Source organism: Condylura cristata, unplaced genomic scaffold (genome assembly GCF_000260355.1).
Source record: "Condylura cristata isolate star-nosed mole 26May11 unplaced genomic scaffold, ConCri1.0 scaffold00005, whole genome shotgun sequence".
NCBI classification, from domain to species: Eukaryota; Metazoa; Chordata; class Mammalia; order Eulipotyphla; family Talpidae; genus Condylura; species Condylura cristata.
Genome location: NW_004567106.1, coordinates 63,167,675 through 63,180,135, shown reverse-complemented (window position 1 = coordinate 63,180,135; position 12,461 = coordinate 63,167,675).

Genomic DNA, 12,461 nt, shown 5'->3' with positions numbered 1-12,461 from the left:
TTAACCATGTGATATACTCACCGCAACACTTGGCACGGAACTGGTTTTCTTTTGGGGACTGTCCCTTAGCACTTGTCTTCCAAATCCATTTATTCCGTTTACACCTGTTGCTTTCCTAAATTTTGGGGGATACTGCACGTGTGAACCCAGAGTATAAGGTCAGATCTCATGGTGCCAAATCAGAAATGGTAACGGCAGTTTGCAAAGATGTGGTTTCTTATTTTGTCAGCCCAGACATGAAACCTAAGTGACCAGCAGTTCTTTTACGCCAAAGTTGCCTTGCTGCTGACGAGCTTTGCGGCGCCTATTTAAGGGAGTCTAGGCTGGCCCCTCCCTTTGCCTTCTGCCGCCAGCCTCCTCCGCGGGTCAGTCTCTACCTTGGACCCTGGGGAAGGAGCCAAACTCTGCCTGCCTGGTGGTGGTGTGTTCACCCTCTCGGCCTTCGGGACACGTGAGTACCGGGCACCCTGGGGTGCCTGGTCGCACACGCTCACGCCGTCCCCATGGGGTGGCTCCCAGGACCCACCTCCGTGATGCTAGTGAATCACCTGTTGCTCCCGTGGCCTCCCTTGGAGGGGTGGGGAGGGGGGAATGTGGAGGGGTCACCTTCGCTCCCACTGCATTCACTGATGAAAGTGCAGCTTCCTTGGGGCCCAGGGGGTCTGGAACCAGCGGCATTTGAAGTGTGGGACCAGTGTGGGGAGCAGAAACATTCTGCAAGCGGGTGGCTTGGGGTGACGCTGTGCACTGCATCACAAGTGCCGGCTAGTTCTTGGGCCGTGTTTTCTCGGGGTGCAAAGGGGGCCCTGTGTGGGGTTGCTGGTTCAAGGAGCTGCGGCCTCGTGCAGGACAGCAGTTGTGAGCTTCCAGGCGCCCCCATGGGCCCCGGGCCAGGAGCCTCGTGTGTCCCCACAACGCAGGCCGCTAGGTCTCAGCTCTGTGACTGGTTGACACCGACTTGAGTGACAGAGGTGGTCCGACGTCATCTGTGTCTGGTGTCGTCCTTCAGCGCCGTTCAAATGCATGCAAATCACACACACACCATACACTTGCGGTGTTTCTGTTGTAATTCCTGAAAGGCTGTGCTTTTTCTTTTGAAGGCTCCCAACACCCTCCGGCCCCCACCGTTCTTTGGCAGACCCATTTTCATGTGTTAAATCTAGGAAAAGATGTCATCAAAAAAAAGAAACAGGTGGGGGAAGAAAGAGATGAAAACACCCTTTGACAGTTCACTTCTGTTTTGCAGCTGTGAGAGCCACAGATTTGAATTGTTATCCCCCTCACCGAGCTAATGAATTCTTTAAAAACACACACAAGCCCACACATCTCTTCCTTCAATCAGTGTCAACAACCAATTACAATCTTTCATCACCCAAAGTGTAATAAGACAAATGTTATCAAGGCAGAAAATAGTTGGACTGACAAGATGAGCTATGTACCCCTCTTTCTTAATTCAGTAACTACGCGGCGGGCGGAGTCTGCAATTCCACACACCCAGCTTTGCCAGTCAATTGCTGCACAAAGGCTGAGTGTAAATCCTCCAGCCTGTCGTGTCAACTTTTGGCACAGAAATTTACCTCTTCTTGGAGGAGACACAGGATGAATGAAGACCGACTCCTTAGAGGGTTTTTTCCTCACCCGAGAACCACTGCAGAAAGTGGTGAATTATGTAAAGAGGGGTACACTTGGTAGAGTCTATGACTGTGAGTGGCATTTAGGGGCCACTGAAAACCCAAGCAGCTGATTGTGCCAGAAGGGGTTTCACCAGCGTGAAGATGAACATGCTGCCGTCACATGCTGGAGGATGAAAGTCTTCATGCTTGATGGGGCTCACATGTGTGTTGATAGGATTTGGGTTTTTACCCCTGATGTCTTTGGGAACACTAATGTTGTTATCCAAGCTGGGAAGCCACACGCCCCAGCATCCAGAGTGTGTGAGTGTAATGAGAGTGAATGTAGAGCACAATGTGTGTTGTGAAGGGAATGTCACTTATGATTGATGCGAAAGACAGATTCCCAGCCCCCATTCTGGTGAAGGCTTTCAAGCTCCATCTTAGCCATATTTCCTCCGCCCCCTCCCCCCCCCTTGCCTCCCCTCGCCCCTGGTCAAGCAAAGCTCCCAGACGCTCATGAGATGTTTAGGAAAGGAATGAGGGAGTTCTGAATTTCTGTCCAAATTCTGGGTTGTTGGGGTTCCTGAACCTTGGTGACCTTGCAGCTCCGTGTCAGGCTGGGAATGTTGCCTTGGTTTCTGCTTGGCTGTCGGCATTTTCCTGCTTCCAAAGGCCTAGGGACAGCCTGAAGCACGGGAATAAAGTCAGGTGAAGGCTCTTAGTAGGATTGAGGAGGTAGAGGCAGGTGGATTCTCCATGAAACACTTAGCAACTGTAGGCCTGGCTTCTGCCTTGGGGAGGAAGAAGTTTGCTTTTGCATCTCTAGTGTGCCTGGTGTTCTCCCTGCTTCCCTGGTATTCTTCCCTGCTTACCCCTAACACCACCACCTCTGGGGAATACCCATTCTGGTCAGTGGGGTTCCATTTCCTGCTCTCTACTGCTGCATTCATGCCCATTCTTTGACTCTACCCTGAGGGAGAATTTCCCCCAAGAGTCACCACAGGAATTTCAGTCAACCTTAGAAAATGATGAGTGTTATCACCTGCCCTTCAGACTGCCTCTACTGAGGAAACACACATTTCCTGTTTCACAGAGGCCTCTTCATCATTCTTGTTGGGACACCCAGAGGGTCTCTATCCTCTAACTGAATAGCCCAGGAAGATCAGATCCCACAGACTTAATTGCAGAAGCCCCACTTCCCACCCCAGCAGACTTTGGACAAATCTGAATTTTTGTTAATGGAAACATATGTTCCAAACCCTTGAATCATCTTTTTTTTTTTTTTTTAAGATTTATTTATTTGTACATACAGAACCGGGGTACAGGCTAGAGGCTCAGGGGTGGTGAGAGGCTTCACCAGAGACAGAATGGGGAGCAGAACAGGCAGATCGACGAAGTACACCGCTGAGGGGAGCAGCGGGTGGGTCAGGAGAGGTCTGCCACACCATGTGGTCACCTCCGGGGCAGGCGGGAATCGAGCTCATGCGAAAGTGGCTCTAGCTTCTCAGTGCAGCGCTTCAACCCGCTACGCCACAAGGGAGGGCCCCCTTGAATCATCTTTAAGTAGCCCAAAAGTAACCACTATAGATAACTGATGGATGCTGAGTGCCTGTGTCTGACTATCCCTACCAAGAGTGAATGAAAATAGATTTCAGATCAATAAGATACTGGTGCTGCTGTGGAGACATATGCTGACTTGGCATGGCCAAGGCAGAGATTCCGCAGACACTTGGCTATGACAGGCATTCAGAGGTGCCTCTGCCATTTCCAGCAGCCTCAGCACCCCTGGCAGAGGCACCTTTGAATGTATCATGAATATATCACAACACATGAAGGTTTTGAATGTATGGTGCATGATGAGTTATTGAGAAAGGGCCACAAAGGACTAAGAATATTTAGTTTGTCAGGTATGTTATTCTTAGGGTTGAGTATCACCACTCACAAGTGCCATGCTAAAGTATAGATGTATCAAAGTAAGGAATCTTGGTACTGAGGTCAAAGTGCTTACAAGCTAATGTGTTCTTTATACTAATGGGTGGTTCCCAATGTGGAGACAGCTACTGAGATATAGCCAGGTCTTTCTTTCCAGTTTTCTCTGGAAAACTGGACCACATACCAGAATTGGAATCTCACTGCATACACAGTTCTGTGATCTGTCTTATTTACCCAACGCTGATGTGCATTTCTTATGTTCATTGAAAATGTCGCGTTTTGATGATGTTCTATCAAGTGTGTGTTCTATAACTGAACACATTCATTATTGTTGAATATTGAGTGTTTAAAGTTTTCAAACTTTATTATCGTGATCAAGTGAACATTCTTCTATATAAATCTGCCTGCATTGATTAGATTTCTTTCTAGACTACATCCCTGTGAGAAGATTTATTGATCTGTGGGCTATGAACAGTGGTAGGTGCCTTAGGATATAGGGCCAACTTTTGTGGATCTATACAGTACCTCATCTATTAGGCAAATATTTTTTGCAAAGCTGCTCTGTGTCAGGTTGGTTCTCTGGCACTGGGGGTCCACTGGGAGCAAACCCACAGGGTCTCTACCTTTGCAGAAGCAATGATCAACTTGAGAATCAAGAGCTAATCTGAGAATTAAAAAAATCTTTGATTTATTCTCAAGTCTGATGTAGCATTAACAGATTAAGGAGAGAAAATAATTAGAACAAAATGAAAACCTGGACCCTCAGACTCTAGGAATACCTTTTATGCAAATAATTCCAACAAATGGTGTTAAAATTTGCTAAGCATGATAGCAGCTGTCAGATTACTCATAAATTATGCAATTACCTATAAATTATGTATTCAGTTAGTTAAGGTTAGAGAGGAATATTAGAAATTGGTTTAACTCCAAATATTACTCAGAGGAAGAAATGAAAAAATAATTATTTTACTTTGACAATTTAAAAATGAGAATGAATGACTCATGTTAATGAGTTGTAGCTTTCCCCAAAATGTTACCTAGAAAAAGCTCAAAAATGCTAAGAATGGGAAAATGGAAGAGAGCATGTTCTATACAAATATGTATTAGATACACTTATAAGATACATGTGTCAAATGTATTTCTCATGTATGATTACATCTGTAATAGTATAACATGTACATTTACATACATGTATGACTACTAAAGGATCAAAACCCCTTGTGCCCCCAGGGAAGACCCAAAATGATAACTTTTTTTAAAAAATATTTATTTATTCATACAGAACTGGGGTACAGGCCAGAGATGTGGAGGGTGAGAGGATTCACCAGAGACAGAGCGGGAAGCAGAACAGGCTGATTGATGAAGTACACTGCTGAGGGGAGCAGTGGGCAGGTCAGGAGAGGTCTGCCACTCCATGTGGTCGCCTCCGGGGCAAGCGGGGATCAAACTCATGGGGAAGTGGCTTTAGTTTCTCAGTGCAGTGCTTTAACCCGCTGCACCACCAGGGAGGGCCCCAAAATGATAACATTTTTATAAGGCCCCTGCCATCAACAACATCAAACAGAACCGGCTCTTTAAAAAAAGCCTCACAAGATCATGAATGACAAGCTGTAAATTCCAAGATGTGGTTATCTCTGCCTCCTAGGGCTCATATTTTTAGTAAGAGAAAATATACAGTAAGCAGAAATAATGGGAATAAATGTTAGATGCTGAAGATTGCTCTGGAGATGAATGAAGCCGGGATAGGCCATGTTGCTGGAAGTGTGGGCTCCACGCAGCTTTTAAATAGGATAGTCAGGGAAGGCTTGAGACAGTAATGTGTGATCAGAAACCTGGAAAGTGGAGGGGGGTGATGGGGTCACCTAGGGAAGGCTAGTGGGGACAAAGTTACAGGAAGAACATGTTCTCTCACCAGTAAATTTCAAATACAAAGTGACCATTGACACTGTCCATTGGAATCTACTAACAACCCTTTACTTTGCTGTTCTTAATTTTCTTTTTCCTTTTATCTGGCTCTCTAAAATATATATTACACTTTATATATATATATGTATATATATATGAGAAACACTTCAGTTTTTAAGACCTAACTCAAGAATAAGTAAATAGTTATTTAGGTAAATTTAACAGCCAGTGCAGAATCTTTATTTGGCAGAATTCATAGTTAGATCAGGAATTCTGCAATTTATAAGCACTGCAATTCCAGGAAAAATAGCTCAGCTCTGTACCTAAGCTCAATGATCCAGTAAATATAAAATTTAAATATTCCACAGAGGCAAGAGAGAATATTTTTGACTTTACAATTGGTAGGAAGTACTATTTCTTGTAGAAGTTAAAGAATTAGAGGTATGCATTAGGATAATAGAATTTTCGAGAGAACCTTATAAACTAAGATGAAAATTAGATTTGGGGCTTTAGCGCCTGGGTCTTTAATTTAACATGCTGTGGAATTCACCTCATCAAATTGCTAAATGAATCTCTCATGCCAACAACTGCCTGGCTTAATAAAAAAACCTAGAGCTTTTTCACAGTTAATAAATAAGAGAAAATATAAAACTGCAGACCTTTTTCCTCCTTAAATGCTAGCAAGTAGCACGTGACCTTAGCTGAGCCACGTTGATTTGATGGCGACATAATAAGTAAGTGGATCGAATTACTTTCTCTTTTCATAGTTCTTGTCCCCAAAACTTGCTGCATTTGCTTTTTTTAGATTCTAGGTGATGTCGGATTTTTCTCCCAAGACACTCTTCTTTAGGTGTTGATTTCGTCATCTTTGTAAACTACACCCTTTGCTGTCTGCAGCATTTGGGGTCTGGGGTGTTTCCATTCATCAGATTCTTTGGAGAAGAGTTTTTTTCACTTCTCAAAAAAGTTTGAAAACCTATAATGCTTATGAACATTTGGAGTTGTAAGTGTTGATGTTGAAAGTGCAGAGAGCTTTTTGTTTCAAGGGTTTGAGATGGTCAGACAATTCTCTGGGGCCTGGGACCTCTTCTCCCTCCCATTTTCTCCCCCTGCACCCCCATCCCTCCACTCGGTTTAGGCCCCACAAGGTGAGAAAACCATCCTTGCTTCCTATTTAGAGTCTTATTCTATTTTACACTTTATTTAATCTTTGCATTCTCTACTGTGTCTTTAAAAATGGACAGCGAGCGGTCTCATGATTTCACATCTTAATGTAACACTTTAAAAATACTTTGAATTGGCCCTCCCTGGTGGCGCAGCGGGTTAAAGCACAGCACTGAGAATCTAAAGCCGCTTCCTCATGAGTTCGATTCCCCCCTTCCCCGGAGGTGACCACATGGTGTGGCAGACCTCTCCTGACCCGCCCGCTGCTCACCTCAGCAGTGTACTTCATCGATCTGCCTGATCTGTTCCCCGCTCTGTCTCTGGTGAAGCCTCTCACTGCCCCTGAACCTCTGGCCTGCACCCCAGTTCTGTATGCACAAATAAATAAATCTTTAAAAAAAATAAAAAAAAAATACTTTGAATTTTCAGCTTCAGATGGTTCTTCCAACTTCTCCAGTGTTTTCATTTCCCAAGTCCAATATTGAAATCTTTTACACTATGATATTGCTTACATTTTTTCCCAACTTGAGCTTTTACTTATTCTTGAAATGCTTGTTCTTAAGCTTTTAAATACCTTACCACATCAAAATTTTATTCTAGATTTCAGTTATTTTATTTCTCACATTGTGTGAATAAGAAGGCTGGACCGATTTGTAGGTGACCTGTGTGTAGAGCATCTCTATACATTAGTGGCTTTTTGGACAACACTTTAGACAGTGTCAGGGACCCCTGTTAATTTTGCTGGGACTCTAAGCAGTGAATGAGGACAACCCCGAGGACATGCACGATTACCCAACCCACAAGGGAATTTCTTGGCCTCCAGTGGCCTGCCATTCCCAGGTACAGGAAGACTAGGTGTCTTCCCTCGCCGCCCTTCCTCCCTCCCGCTCCAGGAACTCATATGTGAGTGCTAATCATAGATGAGTGCTGTGTGTGGACTTCCTCTGAGGTGCGATGGAGCAGGTCTGTCCTTCCCATGCTTCTGTGCGCTCAGACACGGTGATCTCAGATCCCTCCTGCTTGCATTTGGGACCAGCCTGGCCAGTAACTTAGACACACACAGGAGGGAGTGGACAGAAACCGTGCACTGGTTTCGCAACAGTCCTGACTTGGTGAAAAAATCCACACCCCTAAGGAGGGATCCGTGACAGGCTCACTCACCCTCTGATTGTGTTCTGCTGTGTTTATCTGTGATTTGATTCTTTTCCCTGCTGATAGGAGTTTCCAGACACCCGTGGCTTTTTCCTATTGGGAGAAGCTAGGGAAGGCGCCCACGCATAGGCTAACCCGAGCGGGGCTTGGTTTTAAGGCGGGAGAGTGGTATTTCTGCTCACGCCTTCCCTGAAAGACGCCAACCAAATTCAGAGGGGCCTCGTCCATCTCCCCAAACAGACCTTGGCTGAACGGGTCTCTTTAAAGTAATTATTCTTGCCCTGTTCTATTGAATCTAAGATGTAGCAGGTTGTAGCGCACATGCTCATTCTATATTCCACCAAGAAAGAAAAACAACGCTGTCAATTCAACAATGGCATGCCATTCATTTTTAAATGTGCCCTGATTTCAAAGATATTAAAATGTGAAAAATGTCTCTAAGCATCAAGAAAGCAGTCTTGTGCCCCCTTTCAGTTTTCACGTTTCTCATTCTCTTCCCATAACCACCTGGGGGGAAGGGGTGTGCCCTGCAGGTTTTTTGTGCAACCAGATTTATTATTTCGCCTTCCCCACCCCACTCGTGCCCAGTGAGTCACACGTCCATCAGTCTGGCCCTGGGTGAACCTAACAGTTGAGGTAACCGAGAGTCAAGGAAACTGCCCAAAGTTGAGGTAACAGAGAGTCACGGAATCGGGATTGTAACTCGGGCACTCCGCCAGCATCTCACACAGCTAGTCATTCTGTTAGTGTGTTAGGGTCTCTCAAAATTCACTTTGGGCAGGGGGTGCGGCGGGAATTAGGGTTTTGTATTGTACTTTAAGTTGAAGCACAATACAAAACATGACGGTGTCAAACTCAAGACTAGTTAATACCTGTCAGATACTGAACTGTGGGGCACAGGTCCAGATAGCGTCCTCTGTGGGAGAACTGAGACAGGGCCGGAGACTCACTGTCCAGGAAAGGGGCCTCGCAGTGGGCTGCTCTATCCTTAAGGTCACTTTAAATCTTGAAACTGAGGACTTCTCTTGCTTCCAGCTAAACTCTGGTACCACCTTTAATAATGAGATCTTGCACTTCACTTGGTAATTACCATCTTTTCTTCTCTTCACTTAATGATTAATTTATCTGATGAATTGAATTAACTGGCACTTTATATATGAAGTATCATCTCTTTTTCTTTGCCTCAGTAGCCTCACTTTTCTGTTTAATTGAATGCATCACAGTTGGTGTCCTCAAACCATTTTGGAATATAGTGGTGATGCTTACATATACACATATGCATGTCTTTACAAACGTTTGGAAACAGTGTTTTCTAGAAATTGAAATGCAGATGTCCAGGTCAATTTGGCATACATTGGCAACTACCTATATCCCTTCCCAGCTGATGAAATATGACACATCCATTATAAGGCCAAACTAAGTAGTAACAAATAACCATCATTAGGGAGAAAAATCCAGTTAAGTCCATATGTCAGAGTCTTGGGATAGCCACTGAGCTCAGTAGCCTGAGGAGGGTAGAAAGAAAATATATCTGGGAGGCACAGAATAAGCGCAGAAAGCAAACCACAGTTTAAAAAATATTTATTGCCTCTCACCTCTTTCTCTTCATAGAACACAGAAGCCAGCCTCTCTCCATTGCCATAGAACAATTTTTCAGGAGAGGTCTTTTTCCCCTCTCTCTTGCCCTTCAGGCTTATATAATTATGGGATTTTAAGAATTTGACTGCACTAAAGCTATTATACACTTTAAAAGATCATAAATACTGAAGCTGCAGAAAAGTCCAGAAAGAAATAAAACAGCCTAACCATTGAATATAAAGTCAAAAAATTTTTTAAAGATTTATTGGCAAAAAAAGGGGTGAGGCTAGTCTGTAATTCCTAATTAAATTTGTAGTTATGAGAATGGGAAAGTCAGGAGAAATTAAACCATTTTGAATTCCACGATGTACATCAGAGAAGGAAAAACTAGACCTGACAAATCACATGGAAAGTGACTATAGTCACTATAAAAGAAAAGCTATAAAGTGAAAGACATAAAGCATTAAATGGAACAAAAAAATACAACCTCAACTCTCAAAATATAAGACAAAATGATAGAAATAGGGCTGAATTTCATTAGTATTACAACAGAAAGACAATTAATTTCGCCTCAAAATGGGAATAAGAGACTTGAGCTGAGTTAATGAACATCCAACTGTGTTTTTTACCAGAGTGAAACCAAAATCAAATTACATAGGAGTAAGATTGAAAGGATAAAATGCAGCAGGCAAATAAAAAGCAGAGGTGCTGATACTTCCTAAGGAAAGTTGAACAAAATAATTCAATGCAACAAAACAGGACCTTTTATACTGAAACAAGGTGAATGATTGTGATTTAACAGTGCTGGGCATTTATGAACTGATCAAAATTTATATAACAAAGTGTTTTGATATGCAAGAAGAGACAGAAACAGAACCATAGTGACATACTAAAAAGGTTCATTAAAAATAAGAAAATAGGGGCCCTCCCTGGTGGTACAGGAGGTTAAAGCCAGCTCTAAGAAGCTATCCACAGCCACTGCACCACCGCTTTGATCCCTGGCCAGGGAGCAGGGGGACATTGTGGAGAAACAATGTGCAGACTGGTTGAGTATCACTACTCTTGAGACATAACCTCAGGGTATGAGATAACAGTAGAAAGTCTACTGGATTGTGGGACTTTCAGAGCTGGGTTGTCAGAGTATCGAGGGGCTCAGACAAACCCTTGCTCCGGAATGGCACAAGGGAGCAAACTGAGTTTTCTGTCTCATGAACAGAATCAGTTACATTAAAAAGGGTTGGCTGGAGTGCTCCGAAGGACGGGAATGCAGAAGCAGCTGTGGGCATGCACCCCGAAACAGGTGGGACCCATGGATTTCTCAGTAATGCAGGGACTCCGTTGCCCCTCCCCCCACACCCTAAAACTGTAACACCTGTGATGGTGTGATGCTGCCTGACCTTGTTGGGTGTCTGGCGATGGTCTACCTGGGGCATGGGAAAATGCCTGCATCTGAGGGAAAGCCCTTGGAAACCAGGTCTGTGAGCCAAGAGCACTGACAGAGGTCATGTGCACACAGCCCAGCATTTCAGTAAAGACAATCAAAGAGCCAATTAAGGAAAGAAATCCAGGTTGTGTGTGTGTGTGAGGAAGCTGCCCAGTACTGTTTTGAGGAGGAGGTCCTGGGGAAAAAGTAAAATGTATACAGAGCTTAATCTAAAAAGATATGCTTTTGCTGAAGCTTGGGAACACGGGTACAAAATGGGACCCTGGGCCCTCCCTGGTGGCCCAGCGGGTTAAAGCACAGCACTTGGAAGCTTGAGCCACTTCTGCATGAGTTCGATCCCCGCCTGCCCCAGTGGTGTAGCAGACCTCTCCTGACCCGCCCGCTGCTCCCCTCAGCAGTGTACTTTGTCGATCTGCCTGTTCTGCTCCCTGCTCTGTCCCTGGTGAATTCTCTCACCCTCCGCATCTCTGGCCTGTACCCCAGTTCTGTATGCATAAATAAATCTTAAAAAAAAAAAAAAGGGATCCTTAAAGTTTCGCTGCCTGCTGGACACAGCAGTCATCTTTTTGGTTTATCCTTCACAGCTGTGTCCCAGATCCCAGACCCACTAGAGGTCCACACAGCTGGAAACTAGACAACAATCTCAGGTGAAAGAGCAAGAGGGGAAACAGAATTGAGATTGTTCTGAGTTCATGAAGAAATAAGATAAAGTTTCTTTTCTTTCCCTTTAGCTTTGGACTTAAAATTAAGTTTGTGGCCATTATTTGTACTCACTGCCCATGCAATTGCCTAGGTTGGTACCGAAGGGCTACAGAGGCTGCTCTTCTCCTGGTTTTATAGATAGTGTTGTGACTTAGAAAGAAGCTAATTTACATTACTAATACTTTTTGCTTCATATAGTTTGATGTTCCATGACTCCATTTATAAGGGTTCATGGCTTATTCTTTACAAGCTGGATTCACTTGGTTCAATGTAAGAGGGTGTTTTATGTATCATTTAATGATTCTTTTTTTGAAGTATAATTGACATACCACATGACTGTCATTCCAGGCACATTGTAGCTTGTGTTGTAGCTCCAGTCCCCAGAAGAGAGTTCCAACAAATTCTCTCCCTTGGGTAGATGTTTTAAGATTGGTTGATGTGGCTCCTTCATGTACGACTTGGTGCTTTTTCAATTGCTGCTCTTGTTCTGGGCCCAAGGGTGTGAGTCTAGAGATAGTCTGTAAGAACAAACTCTCCCTTCCCTACTCCCTCTCAGGCCTCTTGGGTCCCCTTGTTCCAGGCCTCATTGTTTTCAAGGACGATTGTGTTACAGGGGTTGTGTCTCCGGTGCCAGGACCCAGTGTGGAAAACCTGATGTGGGCATAAACCCACACTCCTCGGGCAGACGCTCAGTACTTGCGACCTTCTTCTCAACTGAGATTGCCACATTGGGGGCATCAGGGGGGTTCGTGGTGGGACCACAGCTCTCCCTGCCTCTCCTACAGTGTGATCTTCTGTCCCTTGTGGAGGAGATGCTCATCAGCTCTTTTTCAGGGACAATTGTTCCATGTAAGCTGTATATTTAGTTGCCTGTGGGGGGATTGAGCCCAGCATCCCTTCCATGCCAGCACCTTGAACTGCCTCTGGTTACCTCATGATGATCACATTGCCCTCTGACTTTGTGTGGTGAT